This window comes from Pieris napi, chromosome 13 (assembly GCF_905475465.1).
Source record: "Pieris napi chromosome 13, ilPieNapi1.2, whole genome shotgun sequence".
In the NCBI taxonomy this organism is placed as follows: Eukaryota; Metazoa; Arthropoda; class Insecta; order Lepidoptera; family Pieridae; genus Pieris; species Pieris napi.
The window spans coordinates 5,170,590-5,183,658 of NC_062246.1; positions in this window are offsets into that span (position 1 = coordinate 5,170,590).

Genomic DNA, 13,069 nt, shown 5'->3' on the forward strand with positions numbered 1-13,069 from the left:
TATAGTTTTTGTGTGTTTTTATAAAATCATAATTAATACGTATATGTTACGTATCTGCATGTATACGTGTATACGTAAATTTGATATTTATGCATAATAAATCACGTAGTCACGCCTTACTTCAAAACATGGTGCTAAAGTTGTGATGTTATATGAAGTGCCTTTACATGCTTTAAATAAGTTTCAAAAGCGTTCATGTTCACAAATATTGTTAAAATTAAAGTTTATAAGTGTTGTTTAAAATTAGTTTTAAGAATAACTTAGATGTATAGCTAACGTAGTTTCGCTAAGCGGCAATGTTCAAAATATGTTTTAAAAAATCGATTCTAGTTTTCGTTTTGAGAAATTATCGAACATTAACTTATAAATAAACTATAAACCCCATTTAGTTAAGGAATGTTTTGTCTCGTTTATTGGTAAATGATCAGGTATGTTAGGGACAGAACATTTAATACTTGGTTTGATTATACGTTTATGAATAAGTCTTTCGTTAATTCTTGGTTGTTATTTCATATTTTCTTTATGTGCCATAATAATGAGTTTATTTATATTCCTAGTAGGAACGATCGATCTATAATTGTCAATAGAGTTAAAATATATTTTATATTGGAGTTCCTGATAATCGAGTCTCTTCAGTAATAATAGAAAAGAAGATTTTTACGATAAATTCAAGTATTTGTATGCAGTGTTATAATTACAATTCATAATAGCTTAAACTTTAAAGTAATAATAAAACAATCAGAGTTCAGTTTAAGATCCTGGTCGAACAATGTTAATTATTTGTAAAAATCTAATTATTGGCTAATTCGTATGCTTTTGGATGCCATATTTTTTTGTTCAAAGACAGTATTGGTAACTAAGGCTACGCAATAGAAAATGTCTAGTTCGCTTTTTTGCGAATAAACAAAACAATTTTCGTAAACGTAGTCCTTAGAAGATTTATAATACATTTATTCAACTTTCAGATATATAACCGAAAAAAATACAAAAAATTGATTTCGGTAGTTCCGTGGTTCATTTCCACAGCTCTGAATTGAATACTTTAATACAATTTTTCTCTGAGTCGAATTTAACAAAAACAAAAAATCTGAAGGAATAGAATTTATAATTCTTATGATGATAGCCAGTTTGACAAAACACAGACTGTAAACGTATCACAAAAGACGCGCGTTTCTATTTTTATTCCTCTAACGGAAAGAAAAACGTCTGATTGGACTAAAAAGCTTCGTCTTTTGTTTGAGTTTCACTTCTGTAGTCTATTTCTATTGCAGGAGATAAATATATTTAAAAGATTTTAATAAAATATAATTCTACGAAGTGATGTTATTACAGTGGCTATCTATTCAATCTAGACAACGTTTATTAGTTCCTCGTTTTCGTGTTGATCTTTGTGCTTCCTTGATGTTTAAATAAGGTAGTGTTACAGAATATGTATTTTAATAAAAGTAACATTTGTTTTGTTTAAGATTACATTAATTGTAACATATTTACAAATTATTCTAATACTCAATATTGTGAAGTACAAATATAACTAAGTTAAAAATTTTGATTTTATTTTCGTGCCCCTATTTATTAACTGCTTTGTTCTTTTAATTTAAAATCATTGTGTTGATTTCTAGACAATTGAGCTGAAAATTAATTTGTTTTATTTCGATTACGAAGATCTGAAAAAAAGTTTTTAATACGTCTTATGATAATAAAAAAAAATATTGGTTGTTTGTAAAGTAGGTTTACGATCGAGATGTTTACGTGATAACGTCTTATTGGTGATATAAGTTTTTGGGAAGTAAGGAATTAATGAAGATAACAATTTTTTCAAATTTTAAATTACATCTATCGTTTTATTCACACTTTTGATGATAAATTTCGGGTGTAAAATGACAAGTTTACTTATTCGACTATGATATACATTTTTCTTCATACATTCACGGAATGACTGGCAGCGCTCGAGATGAGACGGGAGATCGGTCCGTCTCTCTCTCGTTATACCTGCGATCGCGCTCGTGAGGTTTTGGTGTGACACAAGTTTCTGAACATGTCACCCGACTAAAACGATTTTAAAGACGTTATCACGTCAAAAAAAAATATTGTTTTTCTACTACAATTACCAGAGCCTGGGGGCCTTATAGCCTAGCGGTCTTATTAAGTGGCAGCTAGGTGAGGGGTACCGGGTTCGATTCCCGGTTCGAGGGCAAGTTTTCAATTAATTTAAATTTGTTCTCGGCCTTTGGGAGGGTTGTGCGGTACCGGGCGAGTGCCTAACCCGTACATGGAGGACACGGTCGAAGTTCTAAGGCAAGAAAAAATCTTATACTCGACGCTGGCTAATGTACAAACCGTGCCAGAGCCATAAAAAAAAATTACCAGAGCCTAAGCATAGCTAAGGAGTTCGCGATGTATTCATACATTATATCTACGACGTATAAATTCCTATTAGAATTTACTTTCCATTCTCTCAAGTGAGTTAAATACAAACTCGAAACAATGCGATGTATTCATTGTAGGAGTGTGTTTAACAAGTAATTTAAATACGATCTTATTAACAAGACGTGTACATACGATTCGATATTGTTACAATTTAAGTTGTAACTCCCTTGGGGCGTTCGCAAGACGTATAATACATTAATTCACCCGATGTTTGCGGGATAAAGTCTGCTTAATTTACATATTTCGCGAAATGTATTAACTTACGTGCCCCTAATGGCTTATTACCATGCATTTACATGTGTGTCGTCTGTGCATTTTCATATAAAATAACATTGGATTTTGTGAATATCATACCTTATCAAACCTTAATATTATTTTCAAATAAATTATGTACGATAAAAAAAAACATTTTTACCTGCTTACCTCGGTTTTTAACAATAATAACAAAAATAATTTAGTTTATTTTTATTGTACATATAATTTCTTTTCTCTTTTATCACTTTAAATGTTCTGTACACTTGTAATTTATTTTTTTATTTATTTATTTCTTTTTTCACAAAAACTTAAACTTAGGACATAAGCAGGTGACAGTTATATTCTTACTTCTGTTAATGGAAAAAGCTAGTCTGTGTGAGACTGATGCCTGCTAAAGGTAAGAGTACCTGTGTTACAGGTCATCAGGCCTCCACCACTTCGGATCGACAGAAGATACAATACAATACAACACATTCATAATAATTAAATTTAAAATTAGTAGGAGTAGTAGATTAACAGAAACGTCTTGCGATACTAATATATTGTATATATAAAAATATTTCCTTCACATATTAAAAGCACAGATATAATAATATAGTATTTTGTAAGTGCCTCCCCGATTGCTGGATTACTGACTGCCGAATAACTTCTAGAGCCGTTCAACTCGGACCCAGGGTAACCCAGCATCTCTCGGAGCCATTCCCGTCATAAGTGTTTGGAGGGCCTCGAAAGTTTATCACCTATTTCATAAAAAGTAATTAATCAATCAGACCTAGTAATTTGGTACACTACTTGGTCTGCGTTTACGGGGACATACATATGATATAAATTTGATTATGGCAACGTAATTTCTCCGTTAAGTCTCCGAACATGACGTCATGAGGTTAGAAATCTCGCGCTAATGTATTGACAAAGCATATAACAATATTGTTACGCTGATTTTGAGGTGTAACACAATTTCAGCACTATTTCGTACAAATTTACATTGAAGTGTTTACATTCGCTGGCTAATGCAATAAGGTTGTGATGTTAACTAGATTTTCTAACGATTTGTCTATGATGAAAACGGAGAGTGAAGATAGATCTCAAATGTATAGGAAAAGGTGAATCTTAAACATACCTAAAATGGGAATGGTCAGGGATTACGATGGTAAGCTGAGTTGAATGGAAAATATAGATCAATAGTTCTCGCGTTTACGAATCGCCACTCGCCAGTATAACTAGTTGACTATAACTAGTTGAATTAGAGTTTAAATACGATACCAAATGACCTTAGTACTTGACAGTAATTTTAAAAAATTTGTAAGTTTTTAACTTTATTTGATGTTCTTAGCTTGATTTGGTCATTGAGAGTATTCCTATTTATTTATAATGTCTTATATAAATAAGTGGTTATAAACTATGCTTTTGGTAAGGAAACAAAAAAAAAAGTTTGATATTGAGCTTCGGGTACTCAATTACGGAAGCGTCTTAATTATATTAGATATGCTTGAGACTTTGAATTTGAATTTCAATTGGAAAGTCGAAACTGACGAAGGAAAGAATTGTTAATTTTATTACGTCCTTCGGAGACAGACCTTTTTAATGTAAATCTGAGTTGATCTCATTACATCAGATTGGAATCCGTCCTAAATCTCAATTATTTGGAAGCATTTAAAGACTGATACATAATTATTGGAAAAGGTATATTTAAGCCAGAAGAGACAGATTGACAAAGAAAATAAAAAAAAGGAAATGGTAAGTCATATTGTCCTGAGCGCTATAGTAACGAGTATTACTGATGAGTAATTTATAGCAATTATTAATTGTCTTTGACTGTGTGCTACGTAATAATAAACGATATTTTTTTTTATAGAACAGGGGGCAAACGGGCAGGAGGCTCACCATGGCAAGTGATACCGCCGCTCAAAGACACTCTCAATTCCAGAGAGATCGTAAGTACGTTGCCGGCCTTTGAAGAATTGGTACGCACTTTTCTTGACCCTAAGTCGAACTTCAGTGGCAGCTGGTTCCACAGAGTGGTGGTCCGCGGCAAAAACCGCCTTTAATAACGCTCAGTTGTGGAACGACGTACGTCGAGGTGATACGGGAAATTTTATTTCAGTTTAATTTGTGTTTCATTCATATCCACCTCATTAGACTACATAAGGCTTTAACATAGTTTAACTTGAAAGTTCCAAGAATTAGATATATTATTCATTTTATTTAAACGCAAGACAAGTCTTATAGTTTTGTCAGTTCTCCTACTGATCGAAGAAGCCATAGAAATAGGCTGGCTGTATTTAATAATAATAATAAAGCCTCATTTATTCCTTGTAACAATATAATTTACAAAAATATATATATATCTAATAACTTAATTTGTTGCACGGTCCTCTTTAAAAGTAAGGGCCTCCAAACGGCACCATCTCTCTCTATCTTTAGATATCATCCCCACCAAGTTAAATTAGTTCGTCAGTCCACCTTGCAAGAGGGCGACCTCTCATTCTCTTCTCTTCCCTGGCCTTTCCAAGTTGTTACCTTGTTTGTCCGTCTGTCATTGTTCATGCCAGTGATCTAGCCCGCCTGTTTCAACTAGTTTTTTTCATTGGGATAGTACATCAATATTTTTTCTTTCTTGTTCTTTTTCTATACTTTAGTTTTAAATTAGTACTCTACGTTCGTTTCCTCTTTGAAAAGTTGTTATTTTATTGTTTGTATTCGAATCAAATATATATTGGTATCTCTGCCTTCAGTAGGTACTTTTTTGGATCCCCAGAATTTGTTTCATGTCATCTTAGTTCGTCTATCAAATTCGTCATATGTCGTGAATTTTTCAAAGATAAGTTCTTACCCAAACAGGTGAATTGTTGTACACAATATCATGTTACTATTGCAATTAGATAGAACCACATTGGGCCCCAAATTATTTGCGGGTAGTAAACAATGGTTGGGATCACAGGCATTTGTATGAGAGCCAAAAGCTTACTAACAGTATAGAAATGATATGATACATAATGGATATGAAAACCGCAGAATTAGTCAAGGCATAGCATATAGTCTGCTGGCAGTGAACCAAAACGTTGTTACTTGCATAATGTGGATTTACATCAAGCGTGAGACGGCGGAACCTTAAATCCCAATTTATATGAAGAGCTCGTTTCGTCAAAGTAAAATTAATGTGATAATTAGTCTGTGGACCATATAGTCGCCTTATCTATTAAAATTTATCACAAAAGCAGCGTGCAAAGATAAATGCATAAATATTTACGCATTTATAGTAATAGAGATTGCAGAGTCATTCTCTTTTAACTTGGTTAAGTTTGCCAATCAATTATATTTATAAAACCTCGCCTTATTATTAATTGTTTTACTGACACTCAACCAAATTCAAGAATTCTGTTCCATTATTAGGACAAATTTAATTTCCCACTTAATCTGTGATATGATAAACTAATATTTTATAATGAAGTTTGATATAGATAAAATAGTCCAACAGGACTAGAGCATCATGTGCTCTACACGCAGAACAAACAGGTTTACCTAGGCTATTGGGTTTAAACACCGCCAATGTCTTAACTTTGAAGTCTGCAGAAAAGTACCTAATCAAAAAAACGCTCAGAGACTACCATAATACTTAACACAATGAAAGCGTTAGAACGTTCAATGGTGAATGTTATCGTCGCGCACGCGGTCTTATTACAATTTATGCCAAGCAACCCGACATGTTTAGGTGAATTAGTACTATAATCTTGTACATAGAAACCAATAAACACTTCCATTCTAACATAATATATTAATTTATTCTAACCCAGTATTTTGTTTAATTTAAAGTTCATTTACTGGTGTCCTTAAAATACTTGTAAGCACTACGTTATAGTGTTTATTAGCAGTAAATCTTTGTGAATAAAACATTCTTAAGTTGTTATTTAAGATTTAAAGTTTTAAAGAAGACTTATCCACACAGTCACTTCGTGGACCTCAATGAACAGTTTTTATACTCTATCTAAATAATAATTGTCTTATATATCCGTTTATATAGATTATTACATTTTAAAACACGTAAATTTGAAAAAAAGTAAGTATTAAAAAAGAATACAAAAAGTCCGCCATCTTGTCTGTATAAAAGATGAAGTCGTTTAAATTTCTAGATTTTTGTATATTTATACTGAATACGGTTTATGTTTTTTTTTTAATACTGTTAGAAAGGCAATGTATCGTTGGCCTAGTGGGGTGGCGTGGCGTCAGAATCACTGGATTCATGGATTTTATTTTCTAATAGCGCAATTAACACTCGTTCCTATGATGAAGACAAACGTCGTGAGGAAACCAGCATTTCTTAAAAACCCAAAAATCTACGACATGTGTCAGGCACTGGAGGCTGATCATCTACTTGTTTATAAGAATAAAAATGAACCAAAGAAACAGATGCAATCTGAGACCTACGTATATAGGGATTATTATTATTACTAAAGGGGTTAGCCTAAACTAGCTCAAATCCGACATATAATAAAATGCAATGAGCTGGTTACTGTCTTTAATTTAATACATATTTAAATGAAATGCAGTTTGGAGTATGAGCTGGTTGTTATAACGTCAAGTGGCACTTGTACGTTGCAGTCACTAAATAAAACTGAGAGTCTACAGCATAAAAATATTTTCAACGACGATGTCATACCATGACTGACTATTTAACTAAATGTAATATCTACATTTAACATTTAATTTTTATAACGTATATTACAATAACAATTTAACGTGAAGTATTAAAATAGTGACTCCCAAAGTGGTCTATATCGACCCCTAGGGGTCTATGACAACCTGCAAGAGGTCTACGTCAGCGAAAAAAAAATTGGGGGTCCACGATAGTGGACCTCAACACATACACTGATAGTACCTATTTACTTACATCATACAATCTTATAATATCAAAACATATAGGTACATTATATTGATGTATTGCTTATGTTATTTTATTTATAGTTTATTTTATGCTACGTATACTTTACATAACAGATACAAAATTTTAATTTAAATTCAATTAATAAATGTATAAATTAACACGTGTTATTACTTTAAGTTTTTAACACTAAACTTCACTACAGTTATAAATTTACAGGAAATCAATATCAGGTAAGTAGGGGGTCTACCCAACACGGAAAAACATGGCAAGGGGTCTACGACACAAAAAAGTTTGGGGAACTCTTAATTAAATTATAAAACTATATTTAAATAACAAAATGTCGATACAATTCGTAGTCTCGGCACCAGTTCTCTGTATCAAATCAAATCATTTATTTTTCCCAATATTAATAATACATATGCTTTTGCACGATCCTTTATTGGCATGACATACGCCAAGTTAGAGTCATGCCGGTCCCCCCACGATGTTCGCACCAGGCTAGACAATAGCTTGCCGAGCTGTTAGATCTGCTACTACTGGTAGTATCTTTCTCCTCTTTAAGAATCGTTGTAAAAATGTCTTGTAGACTAATTTTCTAAAGCAATTTTGAATTCCGCGTAATTACGGAATCTATACTACGCATATTCGGCCTTTGTGAGTAAAACAAATGTCTATTTTACGAGCTCAGGTGACAAGCATGTCGTACCCAAGAGGATAAAATCGAAATCGATTGATCGCATCGACAGACGGTTTGCGAGTTGAAAGGTCTAGATAATATAATATAAAAGCTTTCAAGAGAATAGCAGTGTCTGAAGTATCAATTCAGCTTGTAACATCACCTCGGATAATTCATACCTCCGATCGCTGTATTGAAAATTGTTACAGCGATCTTTTTTTAATAAAACCTTTGTGGTTGCAATTTATTTAAAAGCAGTTTGTTAAATGAGTACTTTTTCTACGCTATTTGTATATTAACATGTTTATGCGGAGAATCTACGTATAGATTCAAACACTACATAAAATAATTGTAATCTAATAAAGCTAAAGATGTTGTTTGATTGATCTTGCTAATGTCAGAAACTATTGGTTATTAAAAAATATTGATATGTTGGATATCGCATCGCTAGGTCGAATTAACACAGTTAAAATTGTCAAGGGATGTCATTAAATCATCAACACAGATGCAAAAATGTATAATATATGTTATAAATAACGCAATTTTTCTATAGTCACCACAGAAAATTCTAATAAAAAAGATAAATAATATCTCATAAATATAAGTGTTAAATATTTCTCCCGTATTTTCTTGAGAAATTTAATAAATATATATGTAATATGGGTAAGATAAAAGATGTTTTCCATACCAGTGGGTCGTTTCGAGGAATGAGAAGAATGTTCCTACAACCCTGTGATATTTTATCGCGAATTGAAAGCAACTTAGGGATTCTTCTGTTTGTTTGAACAAACAAGCAACAAATGCGTTGTGGAAATACAAACCGCTTTTATTTTATCTAGCGAAGCAATTCAAAGGGATATTCCTCGAAGGCAACAAAGGAAATAGTTACCTTCATTCTCAACTTGCGGCACAAAGTGCTCACTATATTTATATTTATGCTAATAACTTGAAGCTCCTGTGATTATATCGCATCTTATGTTCGCAATTCCAGTCCTCCAGCATAAAGAACGATAATATTTTGTAATAACTGTTTGAACATGAAAATAATTACTTTGCGTAATCCCTGCGTAATATTAATATGCATACAAAACGGCAGACGTCATTTATGAAAAGCAAAGTGTCTGTTATTATATGCAATATTTGTTTAGGCTCTCGTGTGTTGGTAACAGCGGATTTGCATATTGGTACACTACAAGCTGTCTTAATTTCGGCGTAATGTGTCGGGGCGTGATTGTGTGGGGCGGGGAGACTGTCGCCCACATGATGCTGTTTCTATGCAATTTATTGTCTCAATTTGTGCGCCGGCTGAACTTTACAATGTATTGAATCTGAAAGTGAAAATGAATGCATAGAAAACGAGCAGAGAGCAGATTGAGATATCAGTTTAATATCATATTGTTTATTTATACTTAATCTCGCACTTAACAAAAAAAAATTAAAAACAAAACAATTGAAATTATGAAATAATTAAAAGATCTTCATTATAAACTTTCCGAAAATCTATATATCATGCATACAATATTCGTCATTAATAGTTCAGTCAAAATCGTTTACGACGACATCAATTAGAGCAACATACCAGTTGACCAAAATCGAAGGTCCCGGCTGAATTATATTGTATTAAGCCGCATTTATATTTATCTGACGTGTTGTGTTGTGATGCTCTCTGTCGTGATGGCTACTGTTCACATTGATATGACGTGTTATGATGCATTATGACGGTTTTTTGTATCAGTTCCGTCTTGACTCCCAGAGAGTTCACACATTTGCAATGTTTTTTCAAGAATCATCCGATTCAGATTCAGATTTTGAAGAAGAGTTGGAATTATTGGCGTTGGCAACGCTTCTAACTAAACAAAGAAAAAGAAGAAGAAGAATTTTTTCTCCTATCTCTTCCCAAATAGCTGCTCTCATAACTTGATCTTTATATTCTTTACATTTTGGATTATAAATCACTTTAAATTGTCTTATGTATTCAATTAGTTGCTCTTCGTCCATTTCTGACGCGTAATAACACAACACTGGCGCGTGCACACTAGTCTGATGCGGTATGACGTCTCACGGCACCGCCCCCCGCACCTCACCCTTTCTGACGCGGACCGGGATCGCCTGTGACACGACACATCAGAAGCCGTCATAACACACCGCATTGAATAAATGTGAACGCTTCCATATTAAATGTATGAAACTGATACCGTTCTGATGCATCACAACACAACACGTCAGATAAATGTAAATGCGGCTTTAGGTACTTAATAACAACGTCATCTGCTGTTACGACTATCAGTTTTTACGATCAAATATGAGTAGTCCCTTTATTGTCGTAATAATAGATTTTGACAGTAATAACATAATAAAACACATAACTAATAGTAATTTATAACAAATCTAATTATAAAGTTTTCATACAGTGAACAGTAGAGTACACAAGCTTTTTATTTTGTGAAAAATTCCCAATACCAAAGCTGAGTGCACATACTCGTCGGGGCAAAACACGGACTGAGAAGCAATAAAAATACCATGCGAGGGTCAATCAGGTTAAGTGTTTGTCCGGCGAGTATCTACGACCAAATAATATATATTCAAGATTTATATTTCAGGGAGTAAGTGGTGAAATTGCTGGAATAATAGCGAAGATAGTTGTGTGGGTTGGACCGCGCTGTATATCCGAGACGCCGCATTCCCGCTCAAATATATGAGGCAATCTTTTTTAGGAAAACAAAGCTTTGGTATAATTACATTTTGATGATTTCCTCACCATCTCCCGAAGTATGCCTATTGAATATAATGTAGTAGACAAAGTTTATCCATAATTCAAAGTTCAGTCATTTTTGGTTTTAAATTTTCCGTCCGTTACGAGGTCCGTGAGGTCGGAAGTTTGATTCCCAGTTTTGCCACTAATAGATTTTCTATCTATGTGCGCATCTTTCGCTCGTACGGTGAAGGCATTTGGCTTGCCTCAAGTCGAATAATCGACAACATGTGTCAGTCACTTACTATAAGAATATTAGTATAGTCTATTAAGTAAAAATGATGAAAATGAATTGGATTCAATCTGAGACCAATGTAGGCTTGTAGATCAACTGGATTATTATTAGACAATAACAAATTACAAAAACAAATCATTTTTAAATCATCCACAACACATGTTAATTCCTATATGTTTCTTACTGTTATTCAAACTTTCATACTTGTAATAATGTTTAAAATTATTATCACACCACAAAGCTCATATAAAGTGCTCAAAGTATTACAGTTTATTAAGCTTAAGATTTGCGTGTTCACAAATATTTCCTCAGTTTTAAGTTAGACGTCCGAGGCTCAACAGGTAGTCTTGAGACTTATCAAAGGAATCCTTTTTCCTTGTAATTGGCTCCTTAAGTTTTACATTTCTTTTTAACATGTTTTAAAAGACTTAACAGATCATAATTAACTTGTAAACATGAGTTTGAGAGCGTATAAAATTACTACCAAATTAATTAAACTTTATATTGAAGTATTATTAACATTAAGCTCAAATACAAAACTGTCAAGACGTAAAAATTCATATATTTCTATTTGTCTTTGATATTAAAAAGAGATTGGAAAGATTTGTAATCGCAAGGGCCTTTGTTCGTGACAGACAATACAAGAAACAATAGAAATAAAAAAGTTTTTGGCCTCTCCAATTCATAAAGACACTTAATTTTATTAGAGATCCTAAAAATAATTATAGAAACGTTCGAGACATTTTTAATTAAATACCTACCACAACGAGCGTCTGAGAGCATTTTCTTATTATTAATTATTAAGTGAATTTTAATAACCTTTCCACTTTATTATAATTGAAACTTTTATTTCTAGAGATTTCATTTTTTTACAAAGTCAACGTTCTACTGTATTTTGAACATTTTTTTCATTACAATATTTTATTCTGTTGTAAGGTGTCGAACGTTTGCTTCGAGCGATATTAAAATTTTCAAAACCACCCAGGTGTCGAGTTTTCAACGCTTCTAAGGATGAAAATGTTTTATTTATAAGTGCTAGAAGTCTGCAGGGGCAAAAGTACTTCAATGCATAACGTTGTATATTGAGTGTTGCACTTGTTTAGTGTACACATACTACCACTACATATGTAGAAATTAAGATTCATCTCCTTGAGATGTTGTGTATGGTCGATATGGCGATTTTAGCATGTTTCGTCTCGATTAAAGAAGAGATCAGGAATGAATAGAGAAATCTAAGGCTGATTTTTTTTAAGGCTATTACTAAAATATTTTTTTCGCTTTTCCACAGTCAATCTTTAATGAGTCTAAATTCACTCATACTCCGAATAACATTTCAATCTATCTAACATTTCAATTTCAGGAACGACTAAAGTGGAGGTTAGTTGTTGTCGAATTAAAAATATAAATTTTATACCCACAGTGAGACAAATAAACAATTAATTGGCAGAATAAAAGATTCGTTTCCGAGAAAAACTACTTTACTATGTTTACTTCTTCGTAGATCTACTATGTGGAACCAGCTGCCTCCTGACGTATTACCGTACCAATTCGACTGACTTAGAGTGAAGAAAAGAGCGTACAAATTCTTAAAAGGCCGTCAACGCACTATCGACCCTTCTAGCGTTAAGAGTGTCCATGGGCAGCGGTATCACAAAATAAGATGAGCCTTCTGCCCATTTGCCCCCGGTTCTATATAAAAAAATCTACAGAATTTTCGAAAAGTTAGTTTTATGACAAATCTTAAAGCAGGACTGTTATTGACTACCTCTTGTTAAATGCTATAAAAACTAGGTGATTATTTTCAACTGTATAATTATTCTATAAGGTTATATAATATTCTCT